The sequence below is a fragment of the Arvicanthis niloticus genome, chromosome 23 (genome assembly GCF_011762505.2).
Source record: "Arvicanthis niloticus isolate mArvNil1 chromosome 23, mArvNil1.pat.X, whole genome shotgun sequence".
Taxonomy (NCBI): Eukaryota; Metazoa; Chordata; class Mammalia; order Rodentia; family Muridae; genus Arvicanthis; species Arvicanthis niloticus.
The window spans coordinates 9,111,178-9,118,656 of NC_133430.1; positions in this window are offsets into that span (position 1 = coordinate 9,111,178).

The following is a 7,479-nucleotide window of genomic DNA, read 5'->3' on the forward strand; positions in this document are numbered from 1 at the left end:
AGTGGTCACGTTGGCAAGACTTCTGGTCTACACAGATGCACCGCCCTTACTCACCCAGAAAAAAAACCTTCAAGCTTTCCTGGAGAAAACCCCATCAGTCCCTTTCTGACTCCAAGTGTCCAGCAACCTCAGGCCTGAACAGCTCCTTCCCAGCCCAGCTGCTCAGCCAGACTGAAGTCTTTGAAGGGTCTTGTGACTTGACCTTTGCACCATCCCAGTCCAGGGCAGTACCCAGCCGTCACCCCTGCTGGCCGTGGGCAGGTAGCTCCATGTAGAATTGACTTCCTTTAGCAAAGTTGCTAGATGCCAGGGATGAGGAACAAAAAGGTTGTCTTACAGGTAGGTCTGTCTGGGGTGGTGCACAGTCACTTCCTCACTACCCCAAGCTAGACATGGTGTCTCACTGCCAGAAGCCTGCTAAGGCTCACTCCTGCTGTTTCACAGCCTGGTGTTCTGCTGGGAAGCAGCACTTTCTTGTCATTGTGGGGCTCGGGGGAGGGTGGGGTAACTGTGAGAGGAGAGGAGTCCACTAGGTCTACAGTTGGGGTGTGGATCTCACGGATGTGATTGGTGCATAGAACCTTGCAACTGTGTTGGGACCCCATATGGAGTTATGTAACTGAATGGGATGAGGACCAAAAAGAAAAAAGAAAAAAGAAAAGAAAAGGCACCATTAAAAGGCTTATAAATCACAGGGACTGAAAATTAATGCAAACTCAAATCCACAATAATTCCACCTGTTTCTGGCAGCGCTCACCCATGTTGTCCCCCATGACTTCACAGTACCCTTGATCCGAACACACACCAAGCTTGTTCTCAGTATAAGCCATCTTACCACACAACATCAACAAAAGCCTCCCCCTAGGCTCCGGCTCAAGACTATTACATGCAGCGACCTGCAGTGTTTGGCTGCACATACAGAGCGTCCTGCTTTTATGAAAATGTAATGGCTTAATTACAGAAATCGAAGACTTGGAGTATTTTCCTTGCAATGTTTCTCAGTGTGTGTCAAATTAGTGAACCTTTGGAGTCTATTGTGTTACAATATTTGATTTTTAAAGCTGCCATTTGAATGGCTCACTTGATTTTTATTTTATTTTATTTTTTTTTTAAATCTTTAAATGGATTTTTGGCCTGGGATTAGGATAGAACTTGCAACAGTTTCTGAAATGGCTCTAAACACATGTCTGCCATTCTGTACCATGTATTCGTGTGAAGTGGTAGTCTCAGCTTTGATGGTTCTGAGATCAAAACATACTCCAGCTCCAGAGACTGAGCCACCAACCAAAGAGCAAACACAGATTAGATCTAAGCCTCTTGATCATATGTAGCAGATGTGCAGCTTCACGTGGGTTCCGAACAACTGAAGCAGGGGCTACCCCAAAAGCTGGTGCCTGTACGTAGGATACGGTCTTCTAGCTGGGCTGCCTTGTTTAGCTTCAGTGTGGGAGGATGCATCTAGCTTTGCAGAGGCTTGAAGTGCCAGGGTGAGGGGATACCCAGGAGGTGCTCCACCTGCTCAAAGGAGAAGGTGGACAGGGGGTAGGGGAGGGGTTGTGGGAGGGAGTGACCGGGAGAGGGGCAGTGAATGGGATGTAAAGTGAATAAGTAAAAAATGAATTAATTAATTTTAAAAAATTCAACTCCGTTGAAGAGGTTCTTTGTTCTGAAGGTTAAAAAATTCAGCCAGATATTTATATAAAAAATATTTATCTCATGGATATGCACATTTGGAATAATAATTATTGAATTGGCAAAATATTTTTATCAAAGTTTTTTTTTTTTAATTTATGATTTACCTGGGCATGGTGGTACATGCCTTTAACTCCACAATTCAATAAGTGGAGACAGGGATAGCTCTGTGAGTTGGAGGACAGCCTGGTACATTGTGAGTTCCAGGACAGCCTGAGCTATGTAGTGAGACCCTGTCTCAATGAATGTTTGATTTGTGTATCTGTTTTGTATACCTGTTCTAGGTGACATGAAACATTTTCAGGTGAAGGTTGAGGAGGGGGTAAAGTGTTTGCTGTGCAAGTGTGAGGACTTGAGTTCAAATCCCAGTGTCTAAATAATTGCTAGGAAAGGCAGCACACACTGCTCCAGCACACATGCATGTACATATAATATATGTGTGTATGTATGTATGTATGTATGTATATATGTGTGTATGCATATATATATGTATATATGTGTGTATGCATAGATATGTGTGTATGTATATGTGTTTGTGTGCATATATATGTGTGTATGTATATATGTATGTGTGCATATATGTGTGTATGTATATATGTGTGTGCACATATATATGTATGTGTATGTATATATGTGTATATATGCATACACATGTGCATATGTATGTATATATACATGTGTATATGCATATGTATATGTGTATATATATGCATGTATGTGTATATGAAAATGTGTGTATATATTATGTATGTGTATATATGTATATGTAGACATACATATAAACACATATATATGTATGTATGTATATGTATACATATGTATATATAAATGTGTGTATGCATATATGTGTGTATGTATATATGTGTGTGTATGTATACATGTATATGTGTATATATATGTGTGTGTGTGCATATACATGTATGTATATGTGCTTGTATATGTGTGTATGCATATATGTGTGTGTATGTATGTATAAGTATACATATATGTGTGTGCTGTGTACACATAAGACCAGCAAGAGGAACGTGATTAATTTCCCTGAAACAGATACTGAGGGGCGGGCTGCATCAATCATTTTTGCCCCAAGCCCAGGGAAGCAGTAGCCTGAAATTCCAAGCATGCCCCGACTGTGGGATGAGGGTTATCTCTTCCTTTTAGACCTGCCAAGGAAATTGTCAACATAGAAGGAAACTGCAGGGGAGTATGGCAACAATCAGGGGAGAAATAACAGCTCCCTTAGTGGTCAGGCCCTGGGGACTCCATGCCCCTTAAGCTGAGATGGTCTACTCCCCACCTGGGGTTGTGTTAACAATCCTCTTCTTCCATAAGAAGATGTCCATGGCTGCACTCTGATCCTATCTTTGTTCTAGGCACAGTGTTGCTGGTATCTGCACCCGGCATAGGGTAAGTCAGGAAAGCGAAAGAAGGCTAAGAGACCTAGGGGTGAGGGAGCATCTGCTGCTCACTGGACACCACATTCAACATGGTCTATGGTCCCAAGAACCCAGGTCATTTGACAAGGGCAGCATTCAGAGGATTCAAGGGACGGCCCAAAGGTCACAAAGCAGCTATGTGGAAAAGCTGGGTTGGCTGTTTGGATGTGTCAGAGTGTGTGCCAACTTTGAACAGTCCCATCTTGGATTTAGAGCCCAATTGGGGTCAACTACTGGCTGGCATCAATATTTTACCCCTTGGTCCCTTCCCAAGCCCTGGGAGGACACTGACTACTGGAATGTAAACATTGTTTGTGTGGGGGAACCCCCAATGTTATGCTTAGGCAGTGTAATCCCCTCACTCTGTGATCCACTCACAGGGTGGCCTCCCTGACACCCATCACAGCAGGGGCATGGCCAGTTGAACATCCTCAGAGAAGAGTAGGGTCCTCTGAGCACTGGGAACAAACAAGGGAGAACATCAGGAAACCCACGTGCTAGAGGAAGAGATAAGAGACCAACTATCTATGTGAACAGGGCCTCATCACCATAAGGTCAAAGTTGGGGCAGCCTTATTAGCCAGGAGAGGAAAATGAGAGAGACCTTTGGCTCAGTGGCATCATGCCAAATGACCCAGAGACAGCTGCCCAGAGTATCTCTTGTTTTGGTCTCAGAAGGAGCTAGTAAAAGCCATGATTCATAGAGATCTATCTATCTATCTATCTATCTATCTATCTATCTATCTATCTAATCTATCTATCTATCTATCCAATCATCCATTTATCTATCAATTAACTATCTATCTATCTATCTATCTATCTATCCAACCATCCATCTAGCTATCAATTATCTATCTATCTATCATCTATATCTATCTATCATTTATATTTATCTACCTGTCTGTCTGTCTTATCTATCATCTATCTATTTTTTTTCAGCAAGGGTTTCATATAACACCAGCTGGCCTTGAGCTGGCTCTAAAACCATGATGAATCTGGCCTTTCTTCCTTTAGCTTTCAGAGTTCTGGAGTTCTACGTGTTAGCCACACTCCCATTTTATGTGGTGCTAGGGATTGAACCTAGAGCTGCTGCATGCATGCCAGGCAAGCACTCTGACCACGGAACCACATCTCTAATCCCTTCACTTGAACCCCCGTTCCTTTCTTGAAGCCCAGTTTCTGACACAACACACACTTGTCGCCGTTTTTAGAGCTCCTCCTCATTCTTGTCATCACATGTTCTGTCTACATCCTGGGCCCCTCAGTACCCTCCGACCTCATCTAGTGTCCTCTTAGGAATCCTGGTCCTCAGCTGCACATCAACCCTTTTATAAAAGAGATCATGGTTTTGGGGGTTGAACTCAGGGAATTAGGAAGCACTTGGCAGATGTTCTACCACTATCTGCCTGGGAATGTCTCTTGATGGCTCAGGTCTACCCCTGGAGGATCCTCTGCTCCTCCAGAACCCACCAAGGAGGTTTACTTGGAACTCAGATGCCGATTGGAGCACAGCGTCTTTTCTGTTTGAGGGTTTCTGTCAGTTGCTAGGGTACTCCGGAAAGGCATCTTGGGAAGGAAGGCTTGGGAGTGCGTAGTCCCTGGATATGGGCAAGCTTCAAAATGTGACTCTGTGTCCATGAGGAGTCAGGGGATACCGGTGTATGATTCTGGACTGAGGGACAGGAGGGATTGTAACAGTATATGAATTAACCTGAAACACGGGTATCTTAAGTCTCAGTGAGAGATTTGAATGTAACTGCCAAGTCAGTAAGTGCTTTGGAGGGAGCCGCAATTCACTGAGAACCTTAAAGGGAGCCCTCAACTCAAGAGGAGCCTTGGAGGGAGCCCTCAACTCAGAGAAAGCCAAAAGCACTGCAGGGAAAAAAAATCCTCTTGTTTATCCTGCTTATGAGGATGGAGTTGATCCTACTGTGTACATAAGGAAACTGAAGCTGAGAGAGAAAGCCAGAACTACCTGAGGAGGGTAACACAGACAGGATCTGAAACAGCCCTTAGACCACGGAACCTATACAGTCAGGCTTTACTTATTTATTTGTTTATTTTTAAAGATGCATTTTTTTTATTTTATCTTATTTTTATTTATGTCCTTCTGCTGCTTGGGTTATTTTTATTTTATGTGGTTCCTGGGAATCAAACCTGGGTCTTCTGAAATAAGGTATGAGTGTAACCACTGAGCCGTCTACCCAGCCTCAGACACCGTTTTCTTCTCTAGTTGAATATGTGCGTGTTTGTGCACGCTTGTGCACGTGGAGGTCAGAGGTCGACGTGAGGTATCTTCCATCATCCTCAGCTTTCAAAGACCTTCCTTTTACATTTGTTTATTTATCTTGTGTGCATGCATGTCAGAGGACAATGCGCTAGAATCCCTTCTCTGCTTCTACCAGGTGGGTTTCGAGAATTAGACTCTGGCTTAGACATAGGCACTTTCACTTTTGTTTTTGGTTCCCCCCCCCCCCCCCCCGCTATTTTCTTAATTTACATTTCAAATGTTATCCCCCTTCCCGGTTTTCCCTCCACAAACTCCCTATCCCATCGCCCATCCCCCCTGCTTCTATGAGGAAGCTCCCCCCAACCCACTCACCCGCTCCTGCCTCATCTCCCTAGCATTCACCTATGTTGGGTCATCGAGTCTCCAATGGACCAAGGGCCTCCCCCCCACACTGTTGCCAGCCAGATAAGGTCTTATGCAGCTGAAGCCATGTTACTCTGGTTGGTGATTTAGTTCCTGGGAGCTCTGGGGAGTGGGTGTGGGGGTTCTGGTTGGTTGATATTGTTCTTTTTCTATGGGGTTGCAAACCCCTTCAGCTCCTTTAGTTCTTCTCCTCACTCCTCCATTGGGGGTCCCCATGTTCAGTCTGATGGTTGGCTGCGAGCATCTAAGCATCAGTCTGCATCTGCATTGGTCAGGCTCTGGCAAAGCCTCTCAGGGGACAGCCATACCCAGACAGTCAGCAAGCAGTTCTACACTCTATTTTATTTAGTGTGTGTGTGTGTGTGTGTGTGTGTGACATTTTTCTCTCACACAGCCTGGAGCTTCCAGGTTTGGCTAGCTGGCTTCCCAGCATGCTGGGGTTATAGACATTTCACTGTGCAGGTCCAGACTACTGTGACTGACATTTTACATGGGTATTGGGGCTCTGAGTCAGGTCCTTATGCTTGCATGGAAAGCACCTTACTGGTTGAGCTATTTCTCCTAGCTACTGGTGTCCTTCTGCTGGGGAGCCCCCACCCCACCCCACCCTACCCCATGTGGGTTGGAAAGGCCACCTTCTGCCTGTCAAGCGCACCATCATTTTTGAACTGTTTTTCAAAGGTACACTTAGTTTCTACCTAAGGGACTCTGGGGAAAGGGCTAGAAGTCTTTTTATTTTTTTTTTTCCTTTTTAAAAAAATTGGATATTTTCTTTATTTACATTTCAAACGTTATCTCCTTTGCTGTCCCCTCCCCAAAATCCTTTATCCCATACCCCCTGCCCTGCTTCTATGAGGGTGTTCCCCCATCCACCCACCCACTCCCGCCACCCCACCCTCGAATTCCCCTACACTGGGGGAATGTGGGTAGCTGGAGACTTCAAGGTTCTCTTTGCTGGTCTGATCAGCGATGGTACCAAAGCCACCATACAGGGAGGACAGGAGACAGGCTGCCTCCCAAGCCTCAGTTTCCTCCTGTGTCACAAGCAGCCATCTATGAGAAGTACCACCAGGGGGCTGCAGAGGGACGCTAGAGGGGCAGGTGCCCCCACCTAAGCCCTCTCCACAAGACGGGGGCTGCCTGCCTGCCCGCCTGCCTTTGTCTTGACAGGAAGAGGGGGGATGGAGTCCAGGTCCCCCTCCTCCTGCCCATCTAGCCCAGATGAGGTGGCTGTGTGGGTGGGCAGTCAGAGGCTCTGGGGAAAACAGTGAGTCACTACCGGCCAGAGCCTGTGTGGAGCGCGTGTCCCTCCCGGCTGGAGAGAGCGGTGGCGGCAGGTTTCATGGGTAATTATGTAATTTATGAGTCTCCTGCTCCGGGCTCTGTCTGAGTCAACCCTGCTGAGTCGTGACCAAGCTGAGGCCCGGCAATGAGAGGCGCGTGGGCACAGGCTGTATCCCAGGATCTGGCCTCTGCCCTAGGGGGTTCAGCTTGTTCAGGAGGAGCTGGAAGGGGGCGGGGCTCATGTGAGACCCCCAGAAGGATAGGAAAGGGTATCTTTTCATGTCCCTGGTTCTTGAATCAGACTATGGGGCTGGTACTGGGGGTGGGGAGCAAAAATCCAGGTGTGAACCCCTGCTTCATTCTGGATGTTGCTTTCAGCAAAGGGCTTTCAGGACAGAGACCAGAGACATCCCAGGAG